The sequence below is a fragment of the Kogia breviceps genome, chromosome 8 (assembly GCF_026419965.1).
Source record: "Kogia breviceps isolate mKogBre1 chromosome 8, mKogBre1 haplotype 1, whole genome shotgun sequence".
NCBI classification, from domain to species: domain Eukaryota; kingdom Metazoa; phylum Chordata; class Mammalia; order Artiodactyla; family Physeteridae; genus Kogia; species Kogia breviceps.
The window spans coordinates 113,123,558-113,151,389 of NC_081317.1; the positions used below are offsets into that span (position 1 = coordinate 113,123,558).

General features: G+C 45.7%; 1 protein-coding gene across 4 annotated transcripts in view; it reads right to left on the reverse strand.

The window, feature by feature from the left end:
* The window catches only part of GALNT7 (polypeptide N-acetylgalactosaminyltransferase 7), a 118,117-nt gene that overhangs the window by 57,201 nt on the left and 33,084 nt on the right, over window positions 1-27,832 (reverse strand). The window lies entirely within an intron of this gene.

The window sequence follows — 27,832 nt, forward strand, 5'->3', positions numbered from 1 at the left end:
ACCCACCCCGAGGCTGGTTTCGTGCTCCAAATGCCAGAGGACCTGGGTAGGTACATGCACTCAACAGCCCCCATTACATATTTCCTGCTCAGTGAAAGTTTAGCTGAGTTCCAAACTATAAAAAAAAAAAGCTCTAGTGACTGTAACCGAGTCAGCTGGGGCTTTTAAACCACACCCAGTACCTAAGTTGGCCACGTTCCAGAGGCGTCCCAAGGAAACACAGACTCTGTGTGTACAGGTATTCTGGGAGGGGTGTCTCCCTTTCCTCACTCCCTGCACAGATCTTCCCGTCAGAAGCCGAGTGCAGGGCTTCCCTGGTGGCGCAGTGGTTAAGAATCCTCCTTCCCATGCAGCGGACACGGGTTCGAGCCCTGGTCCGGGAAGATCCCACATGCCAGGGAGCAACGAAGCCTGTGTGCCACAACTACTGAGCCTGCACTCCAGAGCCTGCGAGCCACAGCTACTGAAGCCGTGTGCCACCACTACTGAGCCTGTGCTCTAGAGCCCGTGGGCCACGACTACTGAAGCCTGTGCACTGCAACTACTGAGCCCGCGTGCCACAACTACTGAGCCTGCGCTCCAGAGCCTGCGAGCCACAACTACTGAAGCCCGTGCGCCTAGAGCCCGTGCTCCGCAACAAGAGAAGCCACCGCAATGAGAAGCCTGCACACCGCAACGAAGAGTAGCCCCCGCTCGCCGCAACTAGAGACAGCCCGCATGCAGCAACAAAGACCCAACGCAGCCAAAAATAAATAAATACACAAACAAACATTAAAAAAAAAAAAAAGAAATCCTGAGTGCTTTTGTTTCTGGGGTGTCACATGTGAAGTTTTTCCTGAATCCGTGCACAGAGCCTTGTTTCTCAACAACAGCATCACCTCCGTGGCTTTAAGTATTCTGATGTCCGCGTCCCACCCCTCAGACACTGTGATTTAATTGGTTGGGACATCAGAATTTTAAAAGCTCCCCGGGTGATTTCAATATGCATCAGGCTTGCGCTCCTCTGGCTTACAGGGAGCCCCTCCGGCTATACACAGCGCAGGGGGCGCCAGAGAGCGTGTGCAGCGGGGCGGGCGCGAGGTGAGGAGGTCAGAACCGGAACCATAGACGGCCTGCTGGTCTGCCACCCCCCCTCACGCCAAGATCCCCTGGTTCCTTAAGAGATTCATAAAAGAATTAGTACCCTCCCACTGACATGTTTCTACAGTGTTAGAGCTGTCTTGAAAAACAGAGTTAAAAACTTTAAAGAGTACAGAAGTAAGGCTCCAGGTGTGATGCTGGTCTACCAGTAGTCAGTCTATCTAGAGACAAAGGTCTCTTTGGAAAGTCAGCTAATTCAAATGTGAATTTAGTCGATGCTGAAGTTTTGGTAACGGCTAGCTAAGGATTAACTTGAGAGAGTTCAAAAAGGAATTTAACAAGTTTATCTCTTTGTTTAGGTAACACTATAAGCACGTGATACAAAATTCAAAAGATCGCAAAGGGCATACAGTGAAAGGCAAGTAGCTTCCCTTCCTCAGAGGTGCTCACAGCCAGCACTTCCTTGTGAATCTTCCTAGAGGTAGTACATGCAGGGATGAACAGACATGTGTCTGTATGACAAGAATTTTTTTCTGAACGTGGGACACAGATTTCAATTAACTGATTAATTTTAAAACGAACTGTAAGACGTTACAACCAGTTCAAAGGTGAATCCAAAGAACAGACAAATATATAAACATAAAGAATAGTGCAAAGAATTTACAAACAGAGGCAAAATTGGTAAAACTGGTCAATATCCAGACAGCAGTAAGCAACTGCGTTCCACGGTACATGATTGCCATTTCAATGGACAAGACGCCTCTGCATTACTAGCAGTTTCCTATCATGTACAGGATGGTAAAACAGCTCAGAGATAAGGAAAGGGTGAGATAACATAGAAAGCCGAGTCCGACAATGCACCCCATAACCTTTTTGGTCCATTTCAAAGTTTCTCCACAATTTTCCTCCTGTAGCACAAAACCAAACATAAGATGCAGCACTTCGCCTAACCATCTAACGTGAGGCCTTTGTCCAGGTACAGGTGGATAAGCCTTCTGGATCAGGCTTCCGACCACCGCACCCCTGAGTCGAGGAGCAGGGACGTAGCTGAAGCCTAGCCTGTGAGCTCTAAGGGTCAGAGTAGGGCTAGTCTGGAGGCAGGAAGCAGCCTTGCCCCAGATCCATGTCCCGAAGCACTGAGGGCTCTGGTGGGAATTAACCCATCCAGAGGAGAGGAAGCCAAGCACGCCTCTGTCACAGAGGTAGGCGCGGAAGCTGGGGGTGATTCCAGTGATGGGCAAGCATCCTTTTCTCCACTTACCTCCTGGCTCTTTCCAAAGTTATACTATACAACCGCAGTGTCGTATAAACCAATTAAAATAGAGAGGTCATTATAAAACTCTCAGATACTGGACTCAGGTTGTTGACGTGGAACAAAGTACCCCACAAAAAAGGAGGACGGCATGGTCCCCCCACTTCAACTTTTCACATCAAGGCTCCAGTGAACCAGTAACAGGGTAGGTAAGGAATGAGGGGAGGGAGAAAGGGACAGAAAAGTAAACTGAACAGGTCACCGAAGGTCAACAGAGCATCCTCTGTAGTGCCTAATATTCCACTGGGGGAAAACGGCTTCCTGGAAGAAGGCGCAACAAAAGAGGACGTGAAATCAGGCACCCGAATCGTGAGAGACGAGACGTGCTGTGGTTTAGGTGGGTGGGGCCTGACGTGAGACTCGCAAACTTGAACGGTTCTCAAACCCCCCCACCTCAACGAGAGAGCGTTTAAGGGATTCGAACTTCGCGCTCACCTTCCTCCAAAAATTGTTTTGATCTTCCCTTTGCCTAACCTTTGACTCTTTTTGGCCGCGAGGCTCGTGGGATCTTAGTTTCCAGACCAGGGATGGAACCCAGGCCCTCGGCAGTGAGAGCACGGAGCCCTAACCACCGGACCTCTCGGCCTTCCCCTAACCTTTGCTCCTTGGTGTTCTCTGTGGATCTGTCAGGGGCCCGCCTGTCACTCCTCCTCACTCTCGCGTCTCCTCTCCCGAGCGAGGTGCAGGTTCATTTGCTCTTTCCTACCCCCGCTTCCTCAGCCCACATCTCACTTCTCATCTCCGGGCCCACAGGCAACTGCTTCCTCAACACTTCTGCTTGGATCAACCTGACACCTCAACTGAAAAGTCCCCAGAATGAACTTACCATCTACCCCACGCCACACAGCCGTTTCCACCACTGTCCTCCCCACCTCGGGGACGGGAAACGCTGCGCACTCGAGCCATCAAACACCAGCCCTACGCTTCACCTGCGGCCTCTCGCTCGGACAGACTGTCAATCCCTGACCCCTGTCAACCCTGCCGCCTGCGTAGCTCCCGAATCCGGTGGCTTTCGCTATACCCTCACTGCTGTGAAATAAGATTCGTATTCTACGGCAAGACGAGAAAAATTTCAACACAGAAGTTCTTCTCGGCCCCTTGGCCTCCTCTCTCCCCCACCGTGCACGGCGTGTCTGCATTATACATCAACCAAACCCCCCATCGGCAGAAATACCTGCTCAGCCATCAAGAGCAGCGTTCTCCCAGCATCAACGAGACAACTCCTTAAAAGATGACATTCCTTCTTGAGCTTGTAAGGGCTCACGTGACCCACACGATGCCGCGTGGATCTGGATCACGTCAACTGTCAATCATACGGCATTGGATGTACAGCCCTCTGTCTCAAAAAACTTTATATATCTGTGCCTTGGCTTCTAACAGGCAGAACAGTTCTCGGAGCCTTCTGAGATGGTTCTAATCCTCAAACTTGGCTCAAAAAAAATTTCCCGTTTCTTTCTTAGATTGATTAATTTTTTGCCAACACCGCCAAGGCCACTCTGCCCTCTTAACAGGATGACTAGAATAGGAGTAACAGTGACGACTGCTAACGCTGTGTCCTAAGCGCTCCACGCACACTCACCTCCTCAACGCCAAGAGAGAGGTTCTGGGATCACCACCCCCGCTGCACAGACAGAAGAGCCAACAGAGGAGTGACCTAACGTGAGGATCTGCACAAGGCGAGGCTGAAACGTGCATCCAGGCAGAGCCCGTGCGCCTGAGCCCCGGGCGTTAGGGCCTCTCCTTCCAACGCCTGCACTCACTGTCTCTCGTCATTGCGGTTCTGCACAGCAGCCGGTGTGACTCCCCTGAAATTCAAGTGTGAACACGTCCCTTCCCCTGCTTCCAGGCTCCACGCCGGCCCTCGTCCCTCAGGAGAGCAGACACTCTTCCCAGAGCTTTTCCGCCTCCAGCCTGCACTCAGCTCTCCACCTCTCACCCCCTGGGGTGGGAGCAGGAAACACTCCAGGCCTTTTAGACCTCAGGGTCTCTGCTGCAGCTACTCAAGGTGCCATTACAGTGCCCGGAGCAGCCAGACAGTACGCAACCGAATGGGTACAGCTGTGTTGCCATAAAACCTTGTTTACAAAGACAGGCTAATGGGGCTGGCTTTGCCCGCAGTCCCAGCACTGGACTGGAAGTTCCGCGGAAGGGGAGGGACCACAGCCGTGCGGTGCACCCCTGCGCCCCACCGCACGCAATCCTAAGCGTTTACCGAATAAATGCATGAATCCTACAATATCTGCCCGACTTACGAGAGTCTGAGAGGGAAAGGGAGAACACGGACAGGGAAAGAGGGGCTTGGTCAGACAGAAGCTTCCTAGCGGTATTTTATATTCTCTGGAGAGAGGAGGACCTAACTTTACATTCTGTGCACAGTGCTGTATTGTTAATAATGCTGTATAATAGACACCAGAAAAACTGAATTTGCTCACTTCTCAAAGCCTCCATGTCATTAAATCCGAAGGCAAAAGCAAATACGAGAATTGTCTGTCTCACCCCAAGTCAATTAAGAATAATCACGTCGAATCGTCATGTTATATGATTCAAAGGATGACTGTAAAGTAGCACAACACACAACTCCCCGGAGAGGGAGCACGACACGACACGCTCCTTCTTCCTGGGAGGGAATGAGCCTCGGCAGTTGCCTTTGTGATTTGCTGGTGTTAAGATACCTTCAAAAGCACGAGCTGATTTCCTTAACAGTCAGAGTCAATGGATCACTATTGATTAGAAACGGAAAACAGAATCGGGAGATAATCTTCTAAGATCAGCATGTTTGTAAAGGTGGAAGTGTGCTGAAAACCAGAATCGCTAATAATCACCAGATGGAAATACGGGATTAACAGGAATCAGGTCAGACTACTCACTCTCCATCTGACAACTTACCAAGCTCCGCCTTGACCCCAAATCACCCTTACCCACGATATCTTTCCAAGATGGTCGCGCCTCGGTAGAAATGATACGAATACAAAGGAATTTAGAGCAAAGGAAACTAACACAGGCTTGGATCTGAAATTCGAGGTGAGCCTAGAAAGCTAAGCTCATAATGAAGAGCTTCTGCAGCCACCAGATCTCTCGAGAGATCAGCTTTGCTTTGGGACGTGGCCGCCACTAACAGCTGCTCGCGATTTGGCCGTCATCCCGCCTGAGCCACAGAGTTTCCAACGTAACAGGTCACATTTAATTCTGTAGTTTAAAGACCCTCTTGATAAATTAGAAAACTCCCATCTGCAGCCCTTCTCCAGCTGCACTCAATCACTCAGTCACCCAGGAGGGTCAGAAGACAGCAGGGAGGGAGGGGACAGAAGAGCCAACGAAGTTCAGTTCAGAAGAAACGGGGCGAGCCTGCGGGCGGGGTGTCCCCGGAATCTCCCCAGCACGCGGCAGGATGCAGGCACGGGTGGGGTGCTCCAGCCTCGGCACCCGGTTTCTCTCTGGTTACTACAGCTGGATTCTGAGCTGGCCCGGCCCCTGCTGACATCCTGTGCTCAGGGAGACCACCCACTCTGGCTCCTTTCTGAGGCCTGAGAGTTGACCGCACTGCCCTGGGCGTCAGTGGCCCTTCTGGGGCATGGTGGGTGGGGGTAGGGGGGTGTCAAGTAATCTGTCTGCTTCAGCGGGGCTTGAAATGGATACACTCAAGATGAAACAGAGGACTCGCCAATCCTTGGAGACGTAGGATGTCCTCCTCCCTTATGGAAAAGGACCCTCCTTCAAGTACATTTTAAGGCCAATGGCAATGCCTCTGTTAGCAGTTACGGCAGAACTGGAAATGGAGGAGTGTCTGGCTTATCAGTGAGAAAAAGCGTTACATTCCGAGAGAATGATTTTCTGCCCAAAGCAACGGACTGACTCAGTAGGGATGCAGGGCACCTGGCCAGGATATAGACCAAAAGGGAACAGCACGGAGAAAGCAGCACAGGTGACATCACAGTAATTGCTCCACCAAGAGGAACTCAGGTCAGCAACCCTAACACCACAGGCTAGAGCTGGGCAGGTAACCACCAGTCAGTCACAGGCTACTACACAGCAAGCCAGCGGGACCGAGACTTACTCTACGGACAGTGCATCCCTGGACAGCCTGGAGCTCCTGCTACATCAGAGCTGCTGATACTGGCAGCCAGTCACCAATGGGAAAGGCAGCGCTGCACTTCAACCACCTACCAGGCTCAGAGTCAATTAAATGCCACTCCTCCTTAATCAAATGAGCAATATATGATATGCAGTACATAATACAGATCTGTCCTGTATTCTGCAATACTGAAGTGAATAGGTGTCCTCTGGACTTCCTGGTGGTCCAGTGGTGAAGAATCCATCTTCCAGTGCAGGGGGACGTGGGTTGGATCCCTGGTCGGGGAACTAAGATCCCACATGCCACAGGGAAACTAAGCCCGCGCGCCACAAATGCCGAGCCTGCGCACCAAAACTAGAGAGCCCGCGCGACACAACTACAGAGAGAGAACCCGCAGGCCACAGCTGGAGAGAAGCCCACGCACCTCAATGAAGAGCCCGTGCGCTGCAATTAAAGATCCTGCATGCTGCAACGAAGACCACCCCCCCCCGCCTGTCATGACTAAGACCCCATGCAGCCCCCAAAATAATAAACAAATAAATAAAATAAATATTTAAAAATATAGGTGTCCTCCTAAAAAGTGGCTATATCACATTTTTGAACATTTACTCATGTTAATAAAGGGAGATTTCCATTATAAAAGAGCCTCCTGATAAATGTCGTAGTTGCGCGGCTAGTCGAGATTTGTAGATTTGTATTTTTGTGCGTATCGCATGGTGTTCTTAAAAGAAGTGTCCATCTGCACTGGCACAACGATTTTCTGAAGATAAATTTGCGATCTGCCTGACTTACATAATGAGAAACTTTCAGCTTGTATGTAAAATACTACATAGTCAGTCGAAGAGTCTCAACTATTTTGGGGCAGCCAACTGTGTGAGTTATTGAAGACAGCTTCGTGAAGGTTCTCTAAAATTAGCGACATTTTCTGATGCCTGGAAACGGGCTCTCGGTTGACGCTGTCTAGCATCCTTTAGTCCACTCCTTCTGGAGGCTGCAAGTTCCCTTTTTAAGCAGAAGGCAAAGGCTAGCAGTTCACCCCAGCTGTCTCTAATCCACTCAAGGCTTTTCCTCCAGGTCGGTGGTGAGATCTGGATGCTGAGAGTGGGAAACGCTGACCCCTCCCAGCGTTTAACATCATCCAGGAAACAGAACAAGAGTTAAGCAGCTTCCTCCCCACCACTATTTACAGAAACACTGCAACGTCAGTTTCATTATGTTCCACCCTTTGGATAATAATTATGCACTGACAGTATCCCAAGTCATAAATTAGCCAGTGTCCAATTTCCACCGTTTTCTCTGGTTCAAGTAAATACTTGAGTACGTCTCTAATATTTAACATCACTCGTACCGTTGGACACTGTATGTTGGGTACACTTTTCTTCTTGTGTTTGTGGGCGCGCCTCTTCATTCAGGGTTTAGGAAAATCACTCTTTAACTGGCAAGAAATATTACCTTTATCTCACCAGAACCCAAACTTAATGGACAAGTAAGGATTTTGTTACAGGATACACATTTATTTAAACTGTTTCACAGATGAGAGGCAATACTAAAAAGAAAGACTTCTGAAACTTTAAAAAAATTCTAATTTTTAAGTTTGATCTCTTTCAACTCTAGATTACTCCAGTGATTAGGTATAGTTTAAAAGTGGCTCAGAGTGACATTAGGAAGCGTGGGTAATAAAATCCATCACGTTTCCTCAGCAGCATATGGTACACTTTAAAACAAAACTTAGTTTAACCAAACTAAAATAAGCGATCAAATTGGTTAAAATCATGATAAAATTTACTTTTTAATAACCATGTCAACGCATTGCATTTTTAAAAAAGGTTATCAGGGTAAACTGCAAATTCCTCAGTAATAAAAACTTTCCATTTTCAACATATAAATTCAAATTACAACTGGAAAAAGGGAGATTTCACACAAGATCCTTCTATGCGTTAACACTATAATCTCTAATGTTCTAGTTTGTAAATGTGAAATTATCCCAAAGCACCAGCTGTGCAAAGCCAGCAGGTCTGAACGCCCCCCGCCCCCATTCTCCCAGGTCCCGAATATTTCTAACACTGTTCTTCCCAAATTGCCTTAGGATCTCTTCACATGTATCTCCCGAGTCTGACGAGGGCTCTCAGAGGACGGTTATCTGTGTGTAGACAGTAGGTACTCAATGCGTGCTTCTTCATGGACTGAGCAAATGGGAAACATCTAGCTGGGGGGGGGGGTCACATCACCTATTTATTTGCTGGAATATAAACTGGCTTTGCATCCACTGTCTTATGCTACTGCTGGACTTGGTGTAAAAGTTAGCATTTTGAGAATCCAAATGAGATAACTGAAAACATTACTTTCCCTACAAATCTAAAATTTGAATAATCCTTTTTTTAGTTTCTCTTCTTCAGATCTGAATAAATCATGCCTGCAAGTGAAATTTGTTATTTCATGGAAAATGAGTACTTCATTTAAACACAAGAAAGTAAACCTGCTGTGTTAGCCTGAGCCTCTAGTCCAATTTATCTTGCCAACGGTCTCCTGCTAAATTTGGTCCTTGTTTTTACAACAGAAATAAGCTAGAGATTCTAAATCAGGTCAGAAAATGACCAGATAGTACTCAAGAGGGAATACATTAAAAGAAGAAATGGGCAGATAAAGGACCAAAATATAGGTTAATGTCTACAAATAGGAAAATAACAAACTGGTTATCCTTTTACAAAAAACTTTTATTTCTGAGACTGTTTGATGGCCCAGATCAAAGTTACTAGCATAGACAACTAACCAAGAGGTCTATGAAACACGCAATATGTGAACATCTTGATGAAATCCAAATAACTTTTATTTTTCATGCCTTAGCTCCTTAACGGAGTCATATATATACTTTACAGGTTTAAAACAGTATTTATTATTGTGAATACTTAGTATTAAATCTCTAGCTGATTCAAACTGAATTTTAAGAATCAAACATAGGTACTAAACAATTGATCAATAAATTGGGACTTCCTGCGTGGTCCAGTGGTTAAGACTCCGTGCTCCCAATGCAGGGGGCACGGGTTTGATCCCTGGTCGGGGAACTAAGATCCTGCACGGCGGGCGCGGCCAAAACAAACAAAAACCCCAAATCAATAAATCATTTTGTAGTCGATTTCAAAAGGTGACGAAGCTATATTTGCCAAAGTTTATGCCATCATTTCAGTGGTAACAGCACAGATGTCGAGACAGGGCTGTAAGAACAAGGCACACCAATGCCACTTAAAAGCCCCATCTCCCACAGGTAATGAAAGGTGGGTTATAATACCTCTTAGAAATCATAAAAGGATATAGTGGGTAAAAACTCTCTGTGTTTGGGAGCTAAGCAATTACTGAATTTTAAAAAGAAAGTTCCTAACTGGGATTTTCATTCTAAAAATGTTTTTTAAACTGTCAACATTTCATAATAAATATCCTACCACATTATTCCTACAAAATGACCTGTCTAAAGATAAGAAAAGTATTGGGGAAAGAGTGAGGAGAAAAAGATGAAAGCAAAGCAAAGAGAGAAAGATGGTAAATTAAAATCTGCGAAGATTTTTAAACACATGAATAATTTATGTATGCACATATATTATGTATGTGATGATGGAGAGTGGAATATACATTTAAAAGCCCAACAGCTTAGTAGGATAAGATGCAAGAAATTAACCCTGTTCAACAGACCCTCTGAAGGAACAATCGCAGCATTCTGTCCGGTGGAGACGGGAGGACCCGCTGAGAGCTGAACTGGCGGAAGAGGAGGCCCCGCCTGGCCCTCCTCCGCCCACCTGCCCATCCACAAACTTTGGGACCTTCTCTCGGCCTGGGCCAATCAACTCCACTTTCTTACCTAGAAGAGCTGACACGTGCTCTACTCTCTTTTCCAGATCACCTTTAAAATATCTTAAAAGAGCGAGCCCTACCTCCATCCCTGGGGACCATGCTGTTAAAACTTCTTTTTTCTTTTGTAAATGCAGGCACATGCTTACTTAATCCTATCCTTTGACTCTTGTTCCCAATATAACAATACACTTCATAATCTAATACCAGTCAAAGCCAAACAGTTTAACTCTGACTTCTCCTTCACATCTGGTGATCCCAGCGAAAGCACTAATGATTTCCAAATCTTCCTGAAAACTTTCTTGGAAATTATGTCACCAAGAGGATCATCAATAATTCTTAGGACGTTAAGGAAAACATTTTACTAAGGGAGAGCGGAACGAGGTCAAACGTGGTATCTGTGTCAGGAGAGAACGTCTGTAATACCCTTTTGAAAGCTGAGAAAGCAATGTCCTATTACCTCTCCAGGGGAGAAGTTCTAGAATGAACACAGCACTCCCACGTGAAGTGCTGCTACTTTGCAGAGGGAAATGCATCAAACAGCCTTTCCTCCAGTGCTTCCTTACTTTGCCCCCCGAAGTAACAGCTCATAAAACAGCACGGCAATGTGGGGCTTTACCACACATACACTGTGATTGGTGTACGATAATCTTCTCTTGCAAATCTGAAAAAAGTCACCTCAGGAAAGAAAATACCTCAAGATTTTCAAGGCAGATGTATCATTTTAAAGCGTGGAGTAACATTTACTACATTTACTACCCTTATGGACAAGAAATCCATTCTGGGAGGGGTGACAAGGAATTGTAACTATGTGAGAAAGAAAAATACCCTCAGAGCAGAACAGGGTTATTCACGTAGTAAACTTTCTGACCTTTAACTTTTCAGCTACAACAGGCCTGCTCTCAAGAGGGAATGCTTATCCAGGGATCCTCTAGTTTATCATGAGTGGTATTTGGCATTCAGGTTAATATTTATATGCGTCATTAAAAGGTAAAAGAACTAAAAGAAAAAAAAAAAGAAAAAGAAAAAGAAAGGTAAAAGAACTGTCCTTCTAGTTATCCAAGTATTTATTATAGGTCTGCTACCCGCCAGGCGCTCTCTGACATGTTAGAAGGCGGCCCAGGCTTCTTCGCAGGGGAAGGGAGGCCGGAAGCAGCATGGCCTGGGTTTGCAAACACTCCCCGTCCCAGGAGCCGTGGGAAGGATTGTGAGATGGGGGAAGAGTGGGGCCTGGCAGCCTTTCTAGACCGAGGCCAAGGCACCAAAGCATAAAAAACACAAGGACTCTTCAGGGAAGGCCAACGGCTTGGTGTAAGGAGTGGAGAGGACCAGTGGGGAGGTGGCAGGAGAAGAGATGCTGGTGGTGCCTCTTAAAGGCCAGCAGGTTCTGACGGCACCGGGTGAAGCGCGGGCGCCTTGCGGGGCGCGGAGCAGGCCGGCGCGGAGCCGACATCTGGAGCGAGGACCCTGATGGAGCAGATGAATGAGAGGGGCCCAGACGCTGTCAGAGCCGCAAGAACCCAGTTTAGAGAGAACATGCTGGGAAAAGCAATGCAGGGGCGAATTTCAGGAGAGGAGTCATCGACAGGGCCCAAAACTAGGCGTGTTGTTAAACTAGCGAGAACCCCGAGGCCTGAGGGGTGGGGCTCGGCTCTGCAGCAGGACCCGCTCACCGGCTTCAGGACACACGATGACACCGGCTGAGGCCCAGGAGCCTGGGTCCCGGGGCCTCGGGGCTCCCCGTGGTTCCCTCTCCCCCACCCGCAGATGGAGAGAGCCCAGTTCTGTGACCCCAGTGCTTAGGGGCACCCTGCGGTCCTCGTGTCCTGCCCTGGACATTCCTCTGAAGCCTCCGGCTGATGGGCTGTCGAGTACGTGCGGAGCCCCTTCTCTGCCGGCCTCGGGGACACGGCGGTACAAACGCACCCCTGCTACTGAGGAGCCCTCCGTCCGGGGGGAGACGGGCAATCAAGTCCGCACACAGGTGAGGTGCCATGTGAGGGCTGGTCTAGCCTGGGAAGTTAGGGGAGGCTCCCCGAGAAGGAGGGCTGATGCGGGACGAGGCCGAGAGGAGGGGAGAGTCCTGCAGGGCGCCCCAGGGACTCACGTGGCTCCAGCACAGAGAGCGGGGGGGGGAGGGGGGGGATGGTTACCTGTGTGTAGACGGCAGGTACTCAGTGCACCTTTCTAGAACACCGCACAGGTGATTCGAGCCACTTCTCGGCGCCGTGGGAAGCAGGGCCACAGCTGCCGGTGAGGAAGGGGAAGCACCTCGCCACCAAGGGGAAAAGCCGGTCCGGCGGGGACGCGGCTCTGACACACCCCGGCCAAGCTCGGCGGCCACACTCAAGCGCCACCAAGTCTGACAGCCCTTCGCGACCTACCCTTAGAATGCTGGCAAATAATCTGCGTGGTACTCGGGACAGGCAAGCCTCCCCAGATACTTTGGTTTTATTTGCCATAATCTCCTGATGGCCCTAAGTCATTCAGGTTAAAAGAAGGGAATTTCCTTCCTTTACTCGGTACTTCAAAGGTGAGCAAGGCATTTACCGTGGTATCTACGAATGAAGGAAAGGAGGTACAAGAGGAAGACAGCAGCCGAGGGTCAGACAAAGCACAGCCCAAGGCAGCAAAGTTCACACAGAGCCTCCAAAGGCTTAGAGTGAAAAAAGGAATTAAAAAGAACCCACAATGGTAAACCAATTTCTCACCCAAGTGTTTTACTGAAAGCTGAGTTCCAAGGGTGAGGAGGGGGCAGGACCCTGACACGGAACGAGCCCCTGTCTCCTGCCGTCCTCGCCATCACCCTCGGAGCTGGGTAATACCACCGTCCCATTCTGCAGATGAGAAAACCAAGGCACAGGGTCTGAGGGGCCTGCTGAAAGCCACACCCTCTGGGGGTGGCAGGGGTGGGACATAAACCTAGGGTCTCTGACACCAGAGCCCACGTTCTGGACCCCTTTACTCTCTCCCGGGAGGGAGGCATCCACAAGTTTTTCATACCTTTTAACTACACAAATGGATAAATATCAAGATTTTTGAAATGCAAAAAGCCCTTAGAAGCGCTGTCAATTTCAGTAACTTCATTTCAGTAAAAATGTCCGGACTTCCCAAGCAGCCCAGGGGTCAGGACTCCACGCTTTCACTGCTAAGGGTGAGAGTCCAATTCCTGGTCGGGGAACTAAGATCCAGCGGGCCGCGCAGCACGGCCACACAAAAAAAGTTTCCTTTCGTTTCAAACCAATACAATGCTATTAACTAGAATTAGTAATAAATAGTTCAGACAGGGCTATTTTCATAGAAATCATCTTCTAGAAATCCAGTTAGTACTTCAAAGAGTAGTGGCATCTCGCTATGGGGCCCACTAGCCTAGGTGGCTATCCGGCTGTAAGAAGACGGAATATACACTCAGCTCATGTGACTTTATTTCTACAGAGAAAAATATAAATTATTTTCAGTTGCTCACTTCGGCACACAGGACCTAGGATTTCACAGAAACACAGAACGGTTTCCAGAAATCTTCTATTTGTCTGCCACTGACAAATACGAAGTAAATACAATAAGGTTTTCAAATTGACACTGAGGAAGAGTTACAGCATTTCCACTGCCCCAGTCACCTTACTCCTGTTTTCCTGAAACAGAGCCTCGGTTTCGATCACATGGAGGTCTCACCAAGACCCTATTTTCACCAAGTTTCTTGCACATCTACTTTGGGCAATGTGTGTTGCTAGCCTTCTAGAAAGCTAAAAGGCAGTGATGAACCGGAGAAACATAAAATCTCTTTTGATAAACATACATCAGTGGTTCTTAAACTTTTGAGGGTCACAAAGATCTCGCACCCTCTCCTCAGGAGAGGAAAAAAAAGTACAAACATTGTGACTTTGGTAGACTTTTGTGTAGAACCATCTAAGCTGTATGTGGGATGTATTCTAGGGGCATAACTCTAATTACAGAAAGGATATTAATGCATAAATGTTCAGTGCAACACAGACCAACAAATATACTAGAAACAAACAGAATGTCTATAATGAAGCCTAGTCAAGAAAATTAATGCTGCACTTACACAACTGAATAGTACTTAACTATAAAAATGTTTAAGAAAAATAATTCTTGTGTAAAAGCCTTAGGACATAATGTTAGTTTTTTAAAAGTAGGAGACATACATTGATTATGCATACTGCTTACACCGTATGATCTCTTTTTACAAAAAGAAAAGCATAGAAATGACTAGAAGGAAAGAAAGTTGATAGTAGTTGCCTCTGGTGGTGAGATTGTAGAAGATATATTTCTTATGTCTTGGTTTTCCTTAGTTCCTATATTGAACATATGGTAGTATAAAGTTTTTAAAAATTGTTAAGCTTCCTTTTAAACTTGTTTTAAAAATTATTTACTGACATAAACTGCCTCACTAGAAAACAGGTCACATAATAGCTTGAGATTTTTTTTCTATAAGGAGGCTGTGTAAGCTCTAAAGTTTGTTGACTGCCAAAGAGGTTGGCATACATGATTTAGTGATAAAACAGAGAGAGAACACACAACAAGCAGAGCTGAGAGAAGGTTCAGAGAAATAATACTTATAACCACAGAAGGATTAAGCTAAAAGTTCACACACAGGGCATAGCTAGGAATATTCTTCATCTGAGGACACAACCAAACTTTAGGCAGCATTAAAACAACAAAAAACCCCAGCTTTGGCAAATGTTTTAAAAAAGCATAAAAACCAGAATGTGGTGAATTCAATTATTAATCAGTCAATCATCAATTATCAATCACTTAAAAGCAAAGGAGAGAATCATGCCATATCTTCTAAAATGAGACAGTCAAGCAGCCCATGTCCTGCACTGCACAGCACTTAATGTGAAGATGCTTCTTTTTAAAATAAGAACAAATAAATACTTCACTACACTTTGCTCTCTACTGATCTCTCCTACTTATACCTGCTCCCAGTAACATCATCTTAAAGATACTTCCTTAAAGGGGAGTTAAATTTAAAAATTTAAATTAAAAAAATTAAAGAAGTTAAAAGTCTTTATCTTACTTTCTCTCCAAAGCAGTAGACACACATGGTAAATTCGAAATAAGGAATTAAAAGGAGTAGTTGGATTTTACCATTAAGTTTGATGTCATTTTTTATTATATTGTCTTTTAACCACATACTAAAGTATATGACATACATATAATTTTAAGACGCTTCATTTCCAGTTTAGAGAATATTATAAAGCAAACAAATTATGTTGCTGGGTGTCAACATTTTGTGTACTGAGCAATAAGATTAAGTTTTTAAAACTCTAGAACAAACATACTGTAAGTATGTTTTTCAAAATCCTCCAATAGAAAAGGGAGCCCTCCTGCACTGTTGGTGGGAATGTAAATGGATACAGCCACTCTGGAGAACAGTATGGAGGTTCCTTAAAAAACTAAAAATAGAACTACCATACGACCCAGCAATCCCACTACTGGGCACATACCCTGAGAAAACCATAATTCAAAAAGAGTCATGTACCACAATGTTCACTGCAGCTCTATTTACAATAGCCAGGACATGGAAGCAACCTAAGTGTCCATCAACAGATGAATGGATAAAGAAGATGTAGCACATATATACAATGGAATATTACTCAGCCATAAAAAGATATGAAATTGAGTTATTTGTAGTGAGATGGATGGAGCCAGAGTCTGTCATACAGAGTGAAGTCAGTCAGAGAGAGAGAGAAAAACAAATATCGTATGCTAACACATATATATGGAATCTACAAAACTGGTACTGATGAACCTAGGGGCAGGGCAGGAATAAAGATGCAGATGTAGAGAATGGACTTGAGGACACGGGGAGGGGGAAGGGTAAGCTGGGACAAAGTGAGAGAGTGACATGGACATATATACACTACCGAATGTAAAACAGAGAGCTAGTGGGAAGCAGCCACATAGCACAGGGAGATCAGCTCGGTGCTTTGTGACCACCTAGAGGGGTGGGAGGAAGGGAGACGCAAGAGAGAGGGGGTATGGGGATACATGTATACGTACGTATAACTGATTCACATTGTTGTACAGCAGAAACTAACACACCATTGTAAAGCAATTATACTCCAATAAAAATGTTTAAAAATTCATAAAAGAAGATCCTCCAATAAAAACGAAGACAGACATAGCCTCAAAGCAAGTGAACTTACAACATGCAGCCTGACCTAATTCAAAGGAAACCATCAGGACCGTCCTTTGCTGAGAGCACTGAGTCCCCCGAACCAGGGAGGTCAGCGACACCCTATTTCAGCCCAAGTGAAAAGCTGGAAGGGGGCCTCTGTGAAGCGAAAGCGAGTCACTTTCTTCATCAGAAGACACAGGACGAAGGATGAGAGAGGGGTCTGGAATTCCGGGGTCCCTAGCTTGCATCAGCATAAGGCTGTCTCTGGCACTGACTTCTTCGAGAAACTTTTTTTTTTTTTTTTTTTTTTTTGCGGTACGCAGGCCTCTCACTGCTGTGGCCTCTCCCGTTGCGGAGCACAGGCTCCGGACGCGCAGGCTCAGCGGCCATGGCTCACGGGCCCAGCCGCTCCGCGGCACGCGGGATCCTCCCGGACCAGGGCGCGAACCCGCGTCCCCCGCATCGGCAGGCGGACTCTCAACCACTGCGCCACCAGGGAAGCCCATGAGAAACTTTCAAGCGTGGTTATAGAGGGAACAAACTTCTGCGGACTGGATTAGAGAAGCTAATAAACACCTGAAGTTTGCAAACAACAGTAACAGGCTGTCTGCACGTAAACACTTGGCCTGGCCAGTATCCTACAAGGCAAGGGTTCAAGGCTGATAAAATTGGGTTAAAAGAAAGCCTTTAGGGTTACGATGAGTGGCACAAGAGCAATCTTTTTTGACTTCTTTTAACATCCATCTTCAATAGGAAAAATAAGAACTGGATAGTCACAGAAAAAAAAAAAACAAACAAAACAGCCTTTGTCCAGAATGGTTTGTTTTGGAGAAACCACAGCAAATTTACTAGCGATGTGGTAGGCGCTGTGAGAACCCCCAGGACCCCTGACCTCAGCTGCGGGTGGCCAGGTGCAGGATGGTCCCAGGGGACCCCTGCTGCTGCGGCCACCACGAGACTGCCTCACCCAAGGCCAAGGCTCCTTGCGGGACGGGGAGTCCCAGAGTGACCGTCCAGGCAGAGGTCCCAGGCCCAGCCTCCCTCTCTCCGTGGGATGGACACCTGTGATCTGGGTCTGCGTGTGTGTGAGGGCCAGGACTGCTAGAACCCCCGTCACAGCTCAGCCTGGCGCAGTGGGCCAGCCCCTCCCTCCCAAAGCTGCTGCCCCCAGAGCCCTGGGAACAGAGCCCCGCACCGACCCCAGCTCAGAGCCTGCTTCCTGGAGAACCCAACCTCCAAGAAGATAAACCTGGTATTTTCCTGAAGAAGCCATTCAGTAAGCAGAGACCACAGTATTTAAGTCAGTTTCCTCCCCCAATAAAGTTGGAATAATAGCAAGCAAGTACAGGGTCACTGCAAGGAGGGGATGAGGTAATGCACAGAAACACTGAGGGCCGGGCAACACCGCATATGCAATAAATGTTAGGCTGTTATTAAGTAGATATTAAAATGTTCCTCAAGGTGGATTACTGCTTAAAGGCCTCTAAAGAACTGTAGGGAAGAGGCTGTAGGGAACAGGTTCTGAAAATATGGAAAGTTACTGTTCAAGGCAGTTGCTCCTAAGCTCCCTACACAAACAACTCCCACCAAATTCCTGACCTTTCTTATGTTTCCCAGGCAATCCCTTTCCCGTGTCTTTACATTCTTCTCTCTGTGCCAATCATCCAGCAATTACATTATACAGTAATCAAGTTATAAAAATGTCTCAGGAGGAATAAAAAGCGGGGAAATATTACCCAAAGCAAACAGATCTCCCACATTCCAGAAATCCCAAGACTGACCAGGGCAGGGGAGCACGGGTTTATCTGTAAAATACAAACCTACCAGCTGACATTAATATCCCCCCAAGACTCTGATTCAAAAGATCTGAGGGTACAGAAACTTGTATTTTCTAAAACTCCTCGGGTACAGAAAGAACTGCAAAGAAATCTTCAACCTCAGGGTTGCTTTCTTAGTAGTAATATTGACATTGTAATTTTAAACATGTATATATGAAGTAAGCAAATAAATTAGTAAGAAGCAAGGTTTTCAAAATAAGACGTAAAAATGTTCAAAAAGTTTGTTAAATTTAAACTGGAGGTATCAGTGTGAACTCACGATGAAAAGAAATCCACATGTTTCCTTGCTCTGAATGCTGAAAGGGCCTAGAAGAAATGACCTAAAAGTAGAAAGAGGGCACCTAACGTTAGCTCTTGACTTCTAAATACCATCCTTCACGACAAGGAACTGGGGCTGTTGGGAGAAATGGCCGATTCTGGGTCTGAGGCAGGAAATCAGAAGGTGAGTCAGTTTGGCTGTGTCAGAGAGAAGAGTGGAACTGAAAAAAATGAGGGGAGAGTTTGATTTAGTGCCACCTACTCCAAACACAGCAGTTAAAGAGAAAGCATTAAGCATTTACCGCTGCTTTTTAGAAGGCGCTGCAGCCCAGCCACAGTGGATGAGGGAATGGTCCCCTTTACAGGAAGAATGCCGGCTGGGTCTGTGGAGGGAACGGTGGATTCTGGCGGGGACCAAAGGGTTCTGAAACCTTCCGGTGAGGACAGGCTGCTGGGGAGCGTTCACGTGGCACCGAAGTATTGCTCTGGCTCACCTGCTGTGTACGAAAAAGAGACCCTGTCCGGCGGTCACCGCCATGAACAAGTGATCACCCGGCACCGCTCACGATGGGGGGGACCTAGCATCCTCTGCCTCCTAATGCGCTTTACCATGAAGTACACATGGCGAGGAAGAAGTATGCTTGCCGAAAAGGTCTCACCTAAATCAGATCAAGCCGAGACCCACAGAGAGAGGTCTGTGTATACAGTGGGGAGGGGAGGGGAGGGGAGGGGAGGGGAGGGGAGGGGAGGGGAGGGGAGGGGGAGGAAGCAAGTTTGTCAGAATATTATTAACTGTTGAGTCTAAGAGGCGTTCATATGGCTGGATGTTCATTGTACTGTTCTTTCAACTTCTTGTATATTTGAAGACAGTTTTCATCATAAAAAATTTAAGGGTAAGTAACATTTTAACGTTTTTGAAATGATTCTGATAATCATTTAGTTTGACAAATTTTGGACTGGGCGTCTCCTTTAAGGGAGTTAGCTTGCCTCCAAAAGTGAAGTAAAGGAATTCCTAAAGAAAGCATATACAACGGAATGCACTGTGCAATTTTTAAATTTAATAGCAATGTGTTTACCGTTGGATACCTTACTCCAGATCACAGAATTGTTTTATATGAGAACACTAGTATCATCTGCTTTTCTTAGATCAAAGTTAAACTACTAACGTAATTCAAGCTTAGAAATCTTACTGTACTAATTTTAAAAAAACGACTACTTAATTTAGTCACCAAATTTACTGAACACTTAACATGGGTTAGAACAGGGCAGGATACAGATTTAAAAGGAGTGGAAGGACATTTGAAACACCGGTGCAGAACACAGACACTGCCTGACCTGACTTTTTGAGTACGGTCAGTATCAAAGCTCAAAAACTCTCCAACTCGCTCCTTAGGCAGCTTTCAAATCGCTCATCTTGTTAAAACCAGAGGACTGCTTATCCTTAGGAAGCTCTGTCTAAGTACAAGTGGTTCCTGGAACTGATTTAGAGAAATGCTGAGACCAGGATGGGGGTTTTTTTTTGGTTTGTTTTGGGGGTTTTTTTTGAGGAAGTTTCTCACTGTGAAGAAAATGACACCTACTACGGCCCAAAAAGATGCAGAGCCAGAAACTAGCGGTCTGGTGCTTTGACCTTAGTGGCGATTTTATTTAAAACATTGGAGGTCAGGGATAGAAGGGGGTTAGTCTCAGCTCTAAAATAGGAGATGGGAATTTCAGTTTCTAGCCCATGTCTTCCCCTAATTGGCTATATTATCCCAGGTAAATCGAGTTAGCTCACTTTTAAAATGGGGGAAGTAATGTGTCTAACCTCACAGAGCGGTCCAAAGGATCAAATGAGGGGAGTTCACAGAAAAGTCCTGCTTCAATGTGATAGGTTATGAGGGGGAGGGGAAGTTCACAATTTCTAAGGAGGTGCTCTGAACGTTAGGTTTTCACTGTTTCATACCCCCAACTTTAAAAATTCGCTGGTTTAAAAACAAATCAATACCAAACGGAGGTACGGTGTACAGATCGCTAAGAAGATGCTGAATTCTCTGTGAAACACACGCCATCTCGTGCGGATGTTGACGTGACCGCTGAGCGTGTGCTGAGGAGCCGTGTTCTGGACCCACAAGGAGGCGGGTAAAGAAGGTAAAAGGCAGCATCTAGAAACTTTAAAGCAATCCGACAGCTTAACTGTATGTCTTCTGACTCTAACTCGGGTTTGTATTGCGTATGTTTTTCAAATTTCCATTTTTCTGTTAATTCCCTTTCATCGTATGGCACAGAGGTAGTGGTTTGTGACTGGATAAAAATAAAAAACAAAAAAGCATGTTCTGTCACCACTGACAGTTTGAAGGGCGGCTCTACAGAGCATGGAGTGCTCTATAGAGCACTGTTCTAAAATAGCATGCTATTTTAGAATCTGGTTTTGTTATCTCCATTGGTAGTACCACAACTCCAATCAGTCCCTTAAAAAAATAACCCTCTCCAATTAAAAAAAAAAAAAAAAAAAAAAACGGGCTAAGGACCTTAACAGGCATCCCACCAAAGAAGATACACAGGTGGCAAACAAGCACATAACATCTTATGTCATTAGGGAAATGCAAATTAAGACAATGAGATACCAGGACACGGCTATTAGAATGACCAGAGTCCAGAACACTGACAATATCAAATGCCGGTGAGGATGTGGAGCAACGGGAACTCTCATTCTCTGCTGGTGGGGACGCAAAGCCAGTGTGGCATTTTCTTACAAATCTAAACATACTCTTACCGTACGATCCAGCAATCATACTCCTTGGTATTTACCCAGGAGCTGAAAACTTATGTTCACACAAAAACCTGCACGCGGATGTTTAGAGCAGCTTGATTCCTAATTTTGCCAAAACTTGGAAGCAGCCAAGGTGTCCTTCAGTAGGTGAGTGGGTAAATCTACTGTGACACGTCTGAACTAGGAACTGTTACTCAACGCCACAAAGAAATGAGCTCTCCAGCCATGAAAAGACATGCAAGAACCTTACATGCGTAGCACTAAGTGAAAGAAGCCAGTCTGAAAAGGCTGTGATTCCAACTATGTGACATTCTAGAAAAGGCAAAACTATGAAGACAGTAAAAATATCAGTGGTTTAAAGGGGATGGAGGGACCACTCAGTGGAGCACAGAGGAATGTTTAGGACCTGAAAATATTCTGTATGTGATACAATAACGGTAGTCACTACACATGTGTCCAAACCCACAGAAGGTACAACACCAAGAGGGAACCCTAATATAAATTATGGATTTTCACTGATCAGTGTATGTCACTATAGGTTCATCAGTTATGACAGGTGTACCACTCTGGTGAGGGATGCTGATAATGCGAGAGCCTATGCATGTGTGGGGCAGGGGTTATGTGAGAAATCTCTGTACCTTCCCCTCAGTTTTGCTGTGAACCTACAACTGCTCTAAAAAATAGCCTGTTTTAAAAAAACCTTCTACTTTCATCTATTAATTAGCTTCCCACCGAAGGATCATGTCTGTGTACTAATCTGACTGATAGTTCTACTCTGTTTGAAAAGTTCAGCTCAATATTTGTTGCTTCTCTATTTCATTCACGTTGACTTCTATGACTGGGCTGGAGATTAACTTCATAAAATAAGAGATTATTCCTGTCTTTTTACTGCTATATCCCTAGTACCTAGCAGATCTCCAGGAAGACAGATGTTGATGAAAAGAAATAAAACCACCGAAACGACCAAGCATCTGGAAGCTGGTGGCTCCTTAAGGGGAGGGGGGCGGGGACACCAGGACTCATTCATCTTTGCACACGGAGCATGTACCACAGGGCTGGAAACAGCAGGGGTCAGTAAGTGCTTGTAGAATTAAATGAATGAATGAGTGGAGGGATGGATGGATCAGGGCACTGGGCCACTGCCAAAATTTAGAACACATACGCTTTTCACTCTCTACTAAAACCATTTTAATATTTACAATTTACACACACACACACGCACGCGCACACACACACACACGCACACCCTCCACAACGGCTATTGCTGGGTGTTGTTTCTATAGCAAAGGAAACAAAATATTCACAGAGAATTTTAGGTAAATGTGATACTATAATTCTATAATTATAGTTCTCCATAACTTAAAAAATCCTCTCAAATTTACTTTAAGATAAAGCTTTTTAGCTTTCAGAAAAACTTCTCATATTTATTCAATTAGAAAAGTACTTGGAATAAAACTACTCACCCAACCCCAAATTCCAACAATCTCTTCTAAGCCTGGAGCAGCTGAATAAGATTCATTCTTTAAAAAAACATCAGAAGCCATTTTTCATTCACAAATGAAATGACTTCTACAGAAAACATCTATGCTAAGATTTGAGGATAAACCATCTATCTTTACTATCGTTTAAACTTTTTAAGAAACTCCGCCAAGCCCAACGGATAGCATAAGGGATAGGAATTTAATCTGTTTTCCTACCTTGTCTCCAGAAGCCAGGAGAAAATTTAATGAATGACTCAGTCAGAGAACTTAAGGTTATTATGAAATTTAATCAGCCAGCTCTCTGGAGCCTGATGGCTTTACGATGGTATGTTATAAACAAGTGTTGGCACCCTTGGTATTTTTTCCCTTAAGATGGAGCGCCTATTAGTAGGGACTGTCTTCCATAAGCAAGGTGGCAAGCTGATGAGCCCAGTCCTTAAAGAGGGTCCGAGTGAAGTCAGGCTGCAGAACAGCCATGCCTCCCCAGATCTACACAGAAGTATGACGCATACTAAATGCCACCCTCACTGTGTGTCATTAAGTACAACATATGAATAAATATGGGTATGAAGATTTTAGGAAAAATACAAACAGCTAAGTCACCACCTCCTATCACTTAAGGCGAAGAAATGTAGACAACTCTGACCCTCAAGTCTCCGGGTGAAGCAGATATTAAATCCAATTCAAATAAGAAGGCTGCACAGAGAAATTCCGATTTGCTTTTTCTTTTGTGGAAAACTGTTTTAAAATGCACAAAGCAAAACGTGCTTTTCACTTCAACCTTACATTCTTAACGACGTCAGATATTTACTAGTGATAAGTGGGGCAAATTAATGGACTATTGCCACATGAAATAAAAATGATATATTTTGACTAAAAGAGGACGTATAAGACATTTCGTGCGTTTAGATGGTACTGACTTGGAATTGTCGATCAGCTACAAGATTTAGGTTTGCCCTGGCACTTTGTATGAAGAAAGTGTTTGCTAACGTAAATCAGTGGCTGAAAAAATATTAATGGAGGGAATAGCTAACCTACTGAACCATCTGGCATGGAAACATACGGACATCATTCTCAGTCATCATTAAAGCCAGTTTCAAGGATCTGAATGTTTGTGAAGATGCAGTCGAAATAACAGTTTCAAAAATAACCGACAAAGAGAATTGTGGTTTTTATATGGTTCTATAATTCTAACATTTCATGTACCAGAAATAAGCTCCTTAGTTAATTCAAAACGGTAGTTTTACAGTATCCCATGCCTGGAGAAGTCTTGAGACCCTATCAACGATAACTAAACCTAAAGGACCATTAAATATTCTATAATTAAAGGACCTTACTTACTGAATTTTTCGTATCAACTTCATTTTCATGTACTTTTATCCTTCTCATACAACGAAGACTCTGGCATGTTTTAATTTTACGCCTTTGTAAGATCGTCCAGAGAAACAGATTCACACACAGGTTTTATTTTATTTTATTTTTGGGGGGTTGGTTTGTTTTGCTTGTCGCTTGTCGTTTTAAATATAAAATGACAGTTTTTACAGCTAGAGAAAAACACCAGTATCACTGATGCTGGAGCTGTAATCCCAGCCCTTGGACCAGCTCTAGAACTTTCTCTAGGGGCCCAGGGGTCGAGTACCCCAGGGACTGTTAGAATGCTCCTGGAAGGGACGCCCCATGCCCAGGATGTCCTCAGGTGTTGGGGTGAGCAATGGGCCCCCGCCCAGCTCGCAGCTCTGATCCTTACCTAACCAGTCCCCCTAGGGCTAAAGTGGATTAAAAAGAGAGAAACAGAAATTTGAGGGGGCTAACTCAGAACCTCTCGGACGGCTGGATTTGCAACTTCAACTAACTTTCTTTGTGGGCCCACCGTGTGCCCAGCAGAGAACAGAGACCAGGGTCACAGCATCTGCCTTCAAGGAGCTGAGTCTGGGGGTGAGGAGAAGCCGGCAGGCAGTGACGATCCCGTTACAGAGGGAACAGGTGCAGCGTCCAAACCACAGCTTGGCTCCGGGCACTGGCACGCGGCCACGACTCAGGCAGTGAGTGTTCCCCAAGTACGGCCTCAGGCTGGGGGCCAGGATGGGCCAGCGTGGCTCTGGTATGGCAGAGGTGTGGAGTTAACGGTCTGTAAAATGCTGGACAACTCCCGGGGCTGGAAGAACAGAATGAAAAAAGTCCACAGAGCTGCGAGCTTGGGAGCAAGGAAACGCTCTACGGAGAGCACACAAAACGTGTGCACCTAACCCGGCGTTTTCCTCTGCCTCAGGGAGCGTCTGGGTCTCCCCGTTCCTTTTCCCTTTGAAGGTTTCTTACAATCTGGTTGTTTTCTCAGGGCCCTCAGGCCCCTGCAGACTCCTCTCCCTCAAGCTGAGATCCTGCTCTCTCCCCTGGAGCACACTCTGTGTCCCGGGGGCAAGATGCTTAGAGATAAGAAGCCTGAAGCCACTCTGCCCCCTTTACACAGTGATCTGGGTCAAAACACAAGTTAATGACTTCTCAGCATAAAGCTTCTCAGCTTATCAAAATCCAAAGGCTGTGATACTTACCATGACGTGGACTCTTCTGGAGTTTTCAAGAGCTTTGTACTTATCCTGTCTTGTGAACTGAACTTTTATAAACAATGTTGGGCTGTGTTATTTTCAGAGGCATCCTGATCTTTTCTGCGAACCAGAGATTGTTTGAGGTTTACCAAATTTGCCTGGAGCAGTAGAAAAGCCCCTGTATTAACTTTATGAAGTGAAATACAGAACATTAGCAAAGCACAGGGGTCAACATCTCAGAAATGCATAGTGGAAGAATCCGTTTAAGCTGATCTAAAAACCTTAGTGTAAAATCAAACTTGCTATAAAGAATTATGAAGACTTCTTCTTAGTTATAATAGGAAAGGCTGTTCGTGTAATTCATTCAAGGAGACGAAAGACTTTTAAAAACTAAAGTTGATAAAAACAACTAGATTTGGTGTGCTGCATGCACGTCAGTGCTTTAATATTTATCGGGACAGTTGTATTTTTTAATTTAATCTTTAATATCATAAGACTGAGTTTTATTACAAGTTTTTTGGTTGGCAGACCTTCAAAAATTACTAAGAAGTAATGACCATACAGCTATCAGATTACAGTTTTAAGGATATGTGCAAAGAGACTCCTTTATTTGATTGCGAAGTATAGTGTGTAATAAAAATATCAAGCCGAGGGCTTCCCTGGTGGCGCAGTGGTTGAGAGTCCACCTGCCGATGCAGGGGACGCAGGTTTGTGCCCCGGTCCGGGTAGATCCCACGTGCCACGTCCCACGTGCCACGGAGCGGCTGGGCCCGTGAGCCGTGGCCGCTGAGCCTGCGCGTCCGGAGCCTGTGCTCCGCGACGGGAGAGGCCACAACACTGAGAGGCACGTGTACCGCAAAAAAAAAAAAAAAAAAAAAAAAAAAATCAAGCCAAGACTCTTCCCAGACAATTGGTGATTATTCCTATTTTTGTCCATCACAGCTCAATTGTAACACTGTCTCACCAGTTTTGCAAACATCGCCATAGCTTTTTCTTGCTGGCTTTCAGCCCACTTCTCCTTAACGTTCTTAAATGGCATTGGCTAGCAAACCCCTAGTTTACGCGGGGAGCAGCTCCTCACTCGGGGCACCTGAACAGCACACGGAGTTTAGGATCAGGTGTATCAGTTTTAATTGTGCAATAAAAACACTGTCCAGCATAAAAAGAAAAATGCCGCCAGATAGGTGGAGAATGTAAAAAGAGAAATCACATTTCTACTTATTTAGATTAAGCATCTTGAATACTAAAAACACATCAGAGCATTCCAAATAAGGAGTCTTCTGTTTATCGTTTGGTCAACTTAAAATTGTTAATAAATATATACATTTTTCTCAGATATTTAATGTATTAGAAGTCAATTGAGAGCAACCCATACTCTACCCATACATAACCCAGTGCATTATTTATTATACTACATTCACCTTCCAAAGTGGAATTTTCCCTGAAGTGATCAAGTACGTTAAAAGGGAAAACAGCGTTGTGGTCCCAGGTCTTAGTATTTTCCATAAAAGGTATTTTAGGTTTTTTTGCAGTACGTGGGCCTCTCATTGCTGTGGCCTCTCCCGCTGCAGAGCACAGGCTCCGGACGCGCAGGCTCAGCGGCCATGGCTCACTGGCGCAGCTGCTCCACTGCACTGCATGTGGTATCTTCCTGGACTGGGGCACGAACCCGTGTCCCCTGCATCTGCAGGCGGACTCTCAACCACTGTGCCACCAGGGAAGTCCCATAAAAGGTATTTTAAAAATTTGGATATTGTACTCAGTCATAAGAAATGTACTCCTGAAGAAATAATCACTCTCTAATGCCCAGTAGTAGACAGACGGAAGGACAGGCAGACAGAAGGACATACAGACGGAACTCTGAAACACTGAAGCCACGCTGCTCATCTTTACTCTATTGTGTGTTGAGTCCAGTAGTCAGATCTCACAATGTTTTAAGTCATTTTGTTAGAGCAAATCAGCACATCTTCACAGACTAGGGCATTCCAACAACAGAAGGCCATCATAGCCCATGAGAAAGGGAGGTGAGTCAGCAGACGGGGGCAGACGAGGAGTCCCTGGGCGACACGGAGTTGATCCCTTGATGTCTTCGGGTCTCAGTCTGAATTTTTCACTTGTAAAGAGTTACAGGCGGGGCTTCCCTGGTGGCGCAGTGATTAAGAACCCGCCTGCCAACGCAGGGGACACGGGCTCGATCCCCACATAGCCCCGGAGCAACTAAGCCCGTGCGCCACAACTACTGAGCCTGTGCTCTAGAGCCCGCGAGCCACAGCTACTGAGCCCACGCGCCACAACAACTGAAGCCCGCGCGCCTAGAGCCCGTGCTCCGCAACAAGAGAAGCCGCCGCAACGAGAGGCCCGCGCACCGCAACTAAGAGCAGCCCCCGCTCGCCGCAACTAGAGAAAAGCCCGCGCGCAGCAACGAAGAGCCAACGCAGCCAAAAATAGAATAAATAATTAAAAAAAAAAAAAGAGTTACAGGCAAAACTATGGAGACAGTAAAATGATCAGTGG